Source organism: Dermacentor andersoni, chromosome 10 (assembly GCF_023375885.2).
Source record: "Dermacentor andersoni chromosome 10, qqDerAnde1_hic_scaffold, whole genome shotgun sequence".
NCBI lineage: Eukaryota > Metazoa > Arthropoda > Arachnida > Ixodida > Ixodidae > Dermacentor > Dermacentor andersoni.
Genome location: NC_092823.1, coordinates 67,256,764 through 67,266,694, shown reverse-complemented (window position 1 = coordinate 67,266,694; position 9,931 = coordinate 67,256,764). Strand labels below are relative to the sequence as shown.

Here is a 9,931-nt window from a genome sequence, read left to right as displayed (position 1 = left end):
ATTTATGCAGTACCAGTTGCACCCACGAAGATACTGTGGGTGAGAATAGTCTAGAGGAATTCGAAATTCCTAAGGTAACGCCGGAAGAGGTAAAGAACGCCTTGGGAGCTATGCAAAGGGGGAAGGCAGCTGGGGATGATCAGGTAGCAGCAGATTTGTTGAAGGATGGTAGGCAAATTGTTCTAGGAAAACTGGCCACCCTGTATACACAATGCCTAATGACCTCGAGTGTACCGGAAGCTGTTAAGAACTCCAACAAAATCTTAATCCATAAGAAAGGGGACGCCAAAGACCTGAAAGATTATAGACCGATCAGCTCACTGTCCATTGCCTACAAAGTATTTACTAAGGTAATCGCAAATAGTATCAGGAAAACCTTAGACTTCTGTAACCAAAGGACCAGGCAGGATTCCGTAAAGGCTACTCAACAGTAGACCACATTCACAGTATCAATCACGTGATACAGAAATGTGCGGAATATAACCAACCCTTGTGTATAGGTTTCATTGATTACGAAAAAGCGTTTGATTCAGTCGAAACCTTAGCAGTCATGGAGGCATTACAGAATCAGGGGGTAGACGAGCCTTATGTAAAATTGCTGAAATATGTCTATAGCGGCTCCACAGCCACCGTAGTCCTCCACAAAGAAAGCAACAAAATCCCAATAAATCAAGGCGTCAGCCAGGCAGATACGATCTCTCCAATGCTATTCACAGCGTGGTTACAGGAGATATTCAGAGACCTAGAGGGGGAAGAATTGGGGATAAGAGTTAATGGAGAATGCCTTAGTAACTTGCGATTCGCTCATGATATTGCCTTGCTAAGTCACTCAGGGGACCAATTGCATTGCATGCTCACTGACCTGAAGAGGCACAGCAGAAGGGTGGGTCTAAAAATTAATCAGCAGAAAACTAAAGTAATGTTTAACAGTCTCGGAAGAGAACAGCAGTTTACGATAGGTAGCGAGGCACTAGAAGTGGTAAGGGAATACATCTACTTAGGGCAGGTAGTGACCGCGGATCCGGATCATGAGACTGAAATAATCAAAACAATAAGAATGGGCTGGGGTGCGTTTGGCAGGCATTCTCAGATCATGAACAGCAGGTTGCCATTATCCTTCAAGAGAAAAGTGTTTCACAGCTGTGTCTTACCAGTACTCACGTACGGGGAAGAAACCTGGAGGCTTACGAAAAGGGTTCTACTTAAACTGAGGACGATGCAACGGGCTATGGAAAGAAGGAGGATGGGTGTAACGTTAGGGATAAGAAAAGAGCAGATTGCGTGAGGGAACAAACGTGAGTAAATGACATCATAGTTGAAATCAAGGAAAAGAAATGGGGCATGGGCAGTATATTTAATGAGTCGGGAAGCTAACCGATGGTCATTAAGGGTTAGGGAATGGATTCTAAGGGAAGGGAAGCGTACCAGGGGCGGCAGAAATGAGGTGGGCGGATGAGATTAAGAAGTTTGCAGGGAGAACATGGCCACAATTAGTGCATGACAGGGGTTGTTGGAGAGGTATGGGAGAGGCCTTTGCCCTGCAGTGGGTGTAACCAGGCTGATGATGATGATAAAATAAAATCTTTGCGTGGAGCATGCCGATTTGATGATAAAACGCTATTCACATCATTTTTGAACGGAAACAAATTGTACAGTGGACACAGAAGAATACATCTTGACAGCTTTAGAGATATGAGAAACATAAGCGAGATCGATAAATGCCGGAATCAGGTCACGTTTGTGATAGCAGAATGGCAGCACGGCAGATGTGGGCACCACAGTTTCCCCCCTTAATACGAATCCTGAGGCTGCAAGAAGAGGCGACGTGGAGGAGAACGACGACGTAGTTGGCAATGGACACATTCCGCACAGGATAACGGTTATGCAGTGGGGTGGCCGAGGTTTGTTTGATATTAAATTTAAAGGCAGACATGTGGTCTCACGCTCCAGAAGCCACCGAAAAAGCCAAGCTTCCTATGGCAACTGAATGGCAGCGGTTTATGCGAACGTCAGGAAGGCTGGGAGGCTATATAAATTATTTTATCATATTTGACATATACTGGAAGCACATCCATGATGTAATTGAGAGTTGCGGTGAGACAGTTTGATTCAGTTTCGTAAGTTGTCGGGAGGTAGTAAACGCTGCCGCTGAGTTTATTGATTTCTCGTGCCAGCAGGGCAACAAGTCCAATTTCGCTTTCAGGATTACTGTGGCGCTGGAAAAAAATGGAATAATAGGCGAGCAATATTTCTTGCAGCGTGTATTTGAAGTGGTTTTATATTGACATGTGTACTTGTTTGTCTTTATCGGGCGACACGTTTCACCGCCGATCAAATGCTATCGGACTGCGCAGGATGCGCCTGCATGTATCGGAAGTTTCTGGAATGTTATCGATGCTTCCATCCGCTGTCTGTCACCGAGCCTTGTGTAATCTGATCGCATGTGCCCGCGACGCGAATAATGTAGAACTTTGTCGAAGGTACGCGGGTCCCCGCGATTAGCCTGGAACATTCGACCACTGATGTGTAAAAGCCGACGCGCTTGACCGTATGATCAGGTTTTGACGATCGCGGACTATGTTCGCCGTTGTCGCGTTCTTTAAGGGTAGCCTGTTTTTGTGGGCACAGGTTCGCCCAATAAAACGTAGTTTCCTCTTTCACACTATTGCTACTGTGTTTTTCATACATCACTCCAAGTGACAATATTTCACTAGTTCTTCGAATAGCGCATGGCCGCTATAAGTGATGGTCTTCGCAGTCGAAAATCTCTTGAGCAGTTGCGAAGCATAAGCAGGAGCAGTATTACAGTTCCCTATAAAATATTGGGAGCATTAATTCAGCAGAGAGACAAGCGAGATTCAGGCGTCATTGTTCGATGAGGAAATACACTTTTTACAACTGAGCTGCTGTGAAAGAAATCTGCTTGGGTCTTATGAGTTAAAAAAATGACCACGCGCATTACGCGCAACAGGTTATTGACTTTTGAAGATCACGTTTCACTTCAGGAGCCACTTTATGTTTGACCGGCTATCAAAAGTTATTTTCTCAATATAGTCCCATATGACGTCACCTTGTAAACCAAAACAGTTATGATACATCGAGATAATTTGATGAATAACTGAAAGGCGATCATTATCTGCGCTAATAGTTATTTAAAATATGCATTACACCCTAACCTAGTTATTCTCTACGAGACTAGCATAGAAAAGAACTGTATTAATTAGTGGAGATGAAGCAGATCATGCAAAACCAGTATAATATTTGTCTGGGGTGATGTGCTAAACAAAAAGGATTTGATTAAGAACGCGACAGTGATAAGGCATAAGTAAGTTCAGCCCTGTTGACTTTTTGGCACCACAGGACAGTAGTTCTCAGATAATGTACAAATAAATTTCCAATCAAATTATCTGAATGCAACTGTACTAGCAAATTTAATCTATATAAAGTTAAAAACACAGTTGAGACAATGTCATGCGTATAAAAATAGTTTAACGTTGAGAAAAACATGTGTCGGTTTTCCGGTTTTTGATCAGGCGGTTCAGAAAACAGGCATCGCTTTAAACTATAAATCAAAGTAACGCACCCTGGTCACCAAACAGCAGAAGCGTTATCCCGTGCCAACTGAATCGACGAACAGCTGCGTGGCGCTTCTCCACGTGAGTCACTTCCGGCCTAAAGAGAGATATAAAGCAGACCCATCGCGTTCCATCATCAGACTTGCAGCTGCTGTGCGATCGTATACTTAGTACCATTCTACTGGTTTCTCTCTTGAGGTAGTTATTTCATATCTCTGTAAGCAGCGGATAGTTCTTCTTGCGCATTCGATTTAGAATTTGGTATTGCGCTTACTTTATTTTACAAATTAGCTTTTATTTTGTGTATTTTGCCCCTCAAGATTTTTTTCTGCGAACACTAATCCTTCATATTGGTTCTCCACAAAAATTATCATAAAGAAAGTATTTGAGTTCCATTCCAAAATATAGTATTGCTTTTGTCGCTCGATGCGATGCGTGCGAAACAATTTCGTTTGTAAGGTATGCATAAGACAGGTCTTTTTAGTCAGCCGTTCCTTTACTTCTCAATTTAATAGAACTGTGGCACAATTCTTTATAATTACGGAATATTTTCCGAAACAACCAAAAACCACTGTGTAACGTCGGCGAGACGGGCCTTACCCAGGGCCTTTTTTGCCATAGGCAGGTGATTAAGTTTGCACCAATATCTTGAGCAGTAGATAGTCTCCGCCGAAAGTTGCTCAACAGCCATGTCCAAGAACCTTTCTTCGTTCAGTAACGAGCGCACAGTGTATTGGTATCCATGCGCAAGAGGAAGTCCCATTTATAAGATGAAGTCTCCCTAATGCGCAATGCTGCTTTCAGCTTCTTTAAGTACGCACAGGTTCCAAAGGTTGCAGCCCGCGTTCCCAGGCCAACTGAAGGCGGGAAGTGGATCACATATATTTTAAACTTCGTAGAAAATCATAAGCGACTTAACGTTTGGGGCAAAGGAAATTCATCTTTTTCCGAACTGCACGCTGTGTTTTGTGTGTCGCGTATATTAATCATTTCCCATCGTTCTCGCAGCCAACACAGTCGGACTCGTTGCTAAGATGAAGTTCACCTCTGCCATCTTCCTCCTTGCAGTACTCGGAGGTAAGTGGGCGGCGCCAAGGGGCATTGCATTCGATATATTTAATGGCAACGGTGTATTTAATGTGAGCGCAATATGCACTGCTGGATTTGGGAGCGCGGGCACACACTTTTGCCACATAGCATCACGGGTTCAGTAAGATTGCAGCTTCAGGCTCTTTAACCGTGAGATTCAACTAAATACACACCCGATTGGATCCTCTTCCGACGACTATGAAACACTCGATTCCACAGGCTGTCGAAATATTCTTTAAAAATGGGTTTAACTGAAACTTCACAAAGAAACTTGGATATACCCTCGGGAATTTGTTACAATCCGCGCCTACCTGTGTGCAGCGTTCCTCGCCATGATGACTGCTGCGGAGGAGAGAACCGACGAGAAGAGTTGCATGTGCAGTAAGTGTGGAAGTTATGCACGTTTGAGTGTTGTATTTTGTTTCTTCTTTTATGATGCTGGCGTGTGTTTTTCATGAAATGCTAGATCCACTGTGACTAAAACATACTCAAATTAAGTCTTCTCTCACTATTATCGCTAAGTGAGCGTATATCTAAACGTATTTGTGGCTCTTTGTAGTCTTACCGAACATTTTCCATCAAGTATTTGGTTTGTATGAAACTGCATGCTTTACTGTAGTCATAAAGATTTTATGTGTAATCAGCTTTACTGAAAAAATGTATTGGGTGCATACACAAAAGCTACGTTTTTTTACTCTGTCATAGCGATGGTTTCAGCAGAATATAAATATTTCTGTATTCCTTCTATTCAGACCTTTAGATACAAAGTAAATTTACCGTGTCATTTACCATATCTCCCATTGCTATATTGAAAAATTCCGCATCTGTGGTTCGATCGATATCAGGTTGCATTGACTTTATTGGATTAATGATTTCGCAAGGCAACAAAACACACACACCATGTTTTGATGAATCACATTGTGGATATTTCTTCGAGTATATACCTGCGGCCAAGTCCACCGTGAAAATGTTCATTTGCGCAGAGAAGTGTCGCACCGAGTGCCATGCCACGTATAAATGAATACAGAGGGAACGTGTCCAACTGAAAATAATCTATTAAGGATTCTTTTTGACAATCGGTATTCATTCCGTGGTGCAATTGTACATATATTGCTGAAAAGTCAGACAAGACTGTTTGTTATTTTCACCGACAAAAATAATTGCTTGTGACAGAGGCACCAAATAATCACCCTATCTTCACCTCAGACATTTCCCTGGATGTCAACTTTTAGAATGAACGTCCTGATAACTGAACAACTTCGAACCTTTTGAGTTTGGTATTATGCGCTGTTCTGTATCCCCCGAAATAATCCTAATGGCGGTGTGTGTGCCTATTTTCTGTGCGAGTTTTTTGAGTGGTCTTTTCCGAAGCTGTTACTGTTGTAACTAATAAAGCCAGAGCTACGGTACTCTTTTATGTACGTAGACATTTGTCAGGTGTTTGCAAATTATTTCGTTGTTATTAGCGGACTCTTAGCAAATATTTGAATCACGCTTGCTTTGCTACAATAAGCCATGCGTAGTTATTTGCGGGGCCTTCAAATTAAAACATCGCTTTCATGCAGAAAAGGGTAGCGGATGTCCTGACAACAAAGCCTGCCTTAAGAGCTGCACTGACCAAGGCATAAAAGCAGGCTTATGCATTCCATCTCTACTGGGCCTGGACCTGGGCCTGAAGCTCTGCCTCTGTGTGAATTTGTGAATCCGCTGTGAAAGCCTCGCTGGCACATGCGCTCAATAAATGAATACTGTTTATTGTCTCACATGGGAAAAAATTTGCCTATGCGATTTTCATTCATTGTAAGGTGTAAACATACGTGCATCGTCCCTACTAATTATCTAGTTGTGCATCAGCTGCTCCATAATTACCGTACGCATTTTTTACACGGGCAAATACGCTTTGTAACAAATAATACCACGTGACACTTGAGTGCGCGACTGAAGTAATAAAATTTCTTTCGAAAACAATCAATGCGCATTTTCAACGTTACCGTCCATTGATGGCTTGTTAGTGACGTACACAGTATCAATTGGCCGATTCAATGAGCCAATGTGTAACATTACACGATAGGTTAGTGCGTGGTGTTTATTTACGCTTCCGTCATACCTCGCATAAATTACAGCAGACGAGTAAAGCATGAACCAAAGTGTCAAGCCACAACCGCGAACGATACATCTATTTTACTCAGCAGCTGAACTGCAACTATAACGCACACCCGAATGTTGGAATTGAGCCTCAAGGGGTGATGTGGGTCTAAAATTGCAGGTTTCACTAAAAAAAAACGCCGCTCTTTGGCACAAAAGGGGAAGCATCGATTAGGATAGCAAATTTGTAGGCAGCTATGTTAAGTAAGGACATTAGTTTGTGCAGCAGTATAAAGTTATAAAGATTAGTTTCCTGACTGTAGATTAACAAACATGGTGTCACGCACGCACAGTCAAATATGAACACATCTCATTGGATGACCGTGGACACTCGCTGTCAAAACAATGCAGTGAGCAATCTCGGCAGCAGCGGCGAGCCAACTGACCTACGCGCAGCCATGAGGAAAACGAGGGAATTGACCAATGCTATCAGCACTCGGTGCAGTCCTTCCCCATCGCAGAGAAGACGCCGCGCTTCCTTCTCGCTTTCCTCCATGGGGCGCTTGAGATGGAGCCGCAGTCGTCGTATCGCCCCGGCACTCTTTCACTCACGCATTCATCATACGGCGCTGGTCGATGATGTTATCGTCCTTGGACTTTATACGGATTATCATGGGTCGCCGAAAGCAGTATTGCGGCAGGTGTGCTATGACTATGTTTAAGAGCTATCGCAATAGAATTGTGCAGGTCCCACGCACTGAGGAAATCTATGTCAAGCGAAGTAGTTTGCAGAGACTTTCTGCCATTGTTTGGGCCCCTAAAAGCAATTGCAGATGGGACAACGTATTATTCTAAACTCAGTACTCGTGTGGTCAGGTTACAAGCTTACGTGTGTGTGATGAAAGCAGCACGTCGCCTAAGTTGTAGATTATCTAATGACGACATTGAGGTGATTTCTACTCCAGCCATTCTACACGAGCCTAACACAAGGCGATCACTGGGTCTCCCATAGATAGTGGACGACCGTGCGCGATAGAAACATCAATTGTTACGTTATCACTGACTACGTGGTATAAAATCGTATGCAACCATCTAACGCTATCTCAAGTGATGTAGGTCAAAACTACGATGATATTTGTATTTGATTCAAGAGCTTAACAACTTGATTAACTTATGTGGATATGAAGTCGGCACAACGCCACACAGTTTCTACATAGCGTGAGCAGTCACGAGGAAAGTACTGCTACAAGTGGAAAGGTACCAGAGGTAGTGCAGTCTAACACTGCACCTCAAGGCACAAACTGTCACGCGGAACGAAGCGACAAATGGCAGGGGGTGCAAGCGCCGTGTATTTCAATGAGCTGGCTGGTTTCGGTACGAGAAAAGCAAGCTTACTGTATAAAGCAAAAAAAAAACGACCGTGATATTAATTGGCAAAGCACCGGGCTGCGGTGCAGGACGGCAGAAGTTCGATTCCCACCTCAGGCACACACCATCTCATTTTCTGGAAGCGAGCCGACAAAGATATCTACCTACCCATCTACCCACCTACGCACTTACCTGTCTACCTACCCACACATCCGGCGGCCCACCTAACAAAAACTAGAAAGGCTGCTTCATAATAAAATACGCTGTTCTAGCTTAACAGTCTTTGGTTTTCAAATATTTCTGACATTCAAATATTCCTGACATTCCTGATTTCTAATTATTCCTGACATTCCTGAAGAATCTTCACCTGCGTAAGTAGTAAAATGGGATTTTTCGTAATTACGCCTAAATCACGGTAATTACCCGCAAATTATTCTCCCCAGCACCAGCATAAGGTTATGCAATCCAAAGAGGGGCTGAATAATATTAGCTGCCATTAAGTAATATAAATAGAAATAGTATTTTAACCTGCAATACGCTTGATTAGGCAAACTAATATAGCCTAATTAAAATGCATTATTCTTGTAATCCTCATTAGGCGCAAGTAGTTTGATCGTAATTGAGCGTCCTTATAGTATCTTAGCCTTCAGTTGTCTAGGGCAGCTTTACTTATGCTTAACTATTTCTATAGTAAATAGCTTCGTCAGTTCTAAAAAAAGCTTTTCTAAATATATATAAATATATGTGTGGATACATATATATATATATATATATATATATATATATATATATATATATAGTGGTAATAATAACTCTCAGTATACATAGCGAGAATAAAGACATTGTCAAATATATCGTCGTGGTACCGCATGTATATCCACGAAGCAATTGCAATCACGTGTTCGCGATAGATGGTCGGATGGGAAGATTTCCTTGTGAACCCAGTGCCCAGCAACAGAACCTAGGAATGACAAAACGACACATGCGCTTCCAGAGTGGACGCTAGCCTCTGCGGTCTCGTTCCGTTGTCGCCACTATCGGTACGCTTCCAGGAAAAAAGTTAGAGGCAAGTTTGCACGTGGCTTCGCTTGTTCCAGAATATTTTGAAGCGGATAGCTATTTCTGGCTCTCTCTACTGTTGTAATCGTACCGCTGGCACGAGTTGATAGGGGTCTCGGTGCTGACGCCCGTTATTGCCAATGGGTCGCAAGCCCCAAGGGTAGCGTTGGCCTGGCGGCCTGAGGCACGGGAAGCATCCGAAGGTCCCGGCAAAGCATGAGAAGACTGGTAACAGAACAACTTGTTTATTCTAACATAGCAAAAGAGCGGCCGGTCAGGTCGACCGAAGTGGAGAGACGGGAGAGCACGTAACTCAACAGTACAAATCGGAGCCTCTCTCTTGGCGTCCGGGGGCAGCTGCTCTTATACTCCCGGCGTCGCGGTCCAAAAGGGAAGGAGGGAAGGTCACGGGATGAAGGTCACGAGACGGCGCAGCAGGAGCCCACGACGGCGCGAACTGTCGGGCCGAGAGACCCGCTGAACCGAGTGTAGTGACGCATCGCCAACCTTCACCCCCACGACGGCGTGAACAGTTGAGCCGAGAGACGTCCAGGCTCCTCATTCGGGGAACTCCGCTCCCCGGCTGCCGCGCTTTGACAAGCGAGGGCACACACACACACACGCACACACGAAGACACGTGGCACTGAAACACGCCTGGACACGCTTGGCGGGTAGGCGTCGCGGCGGCGTCGGACGGGCCAAAATGTCCGCCGCTTTGAACAAAGCCCCGGCGTCCGTTGCATCCGCGCCGGCA

The 9,931-nt window shown here is 44.1% G+C and overlaps 1 long non-coding RNA gene across 1 annotated transcript; it reads left to right on the top strand.

Moving 5' to 3' along the window:
• Positions 1–3,672: 3,672 nt before the first annotated feature.
• Positions 3,673–6,632, top strand: LOC140213511 (uncharacterized). The gene is made up of 4 exons (XR_011890367.1): positions 3,673–3,773; positions 4,584–4,652; positions 4,986–5,045; positions 6,230–6,632. It is a non-coding gene; the product is annotated as an uncharacterized lncRNA (long non-coding RNA).
• The last annotated feature ends 3,299 nt before the right edge of the window (positions 6,633–9,931 follow it).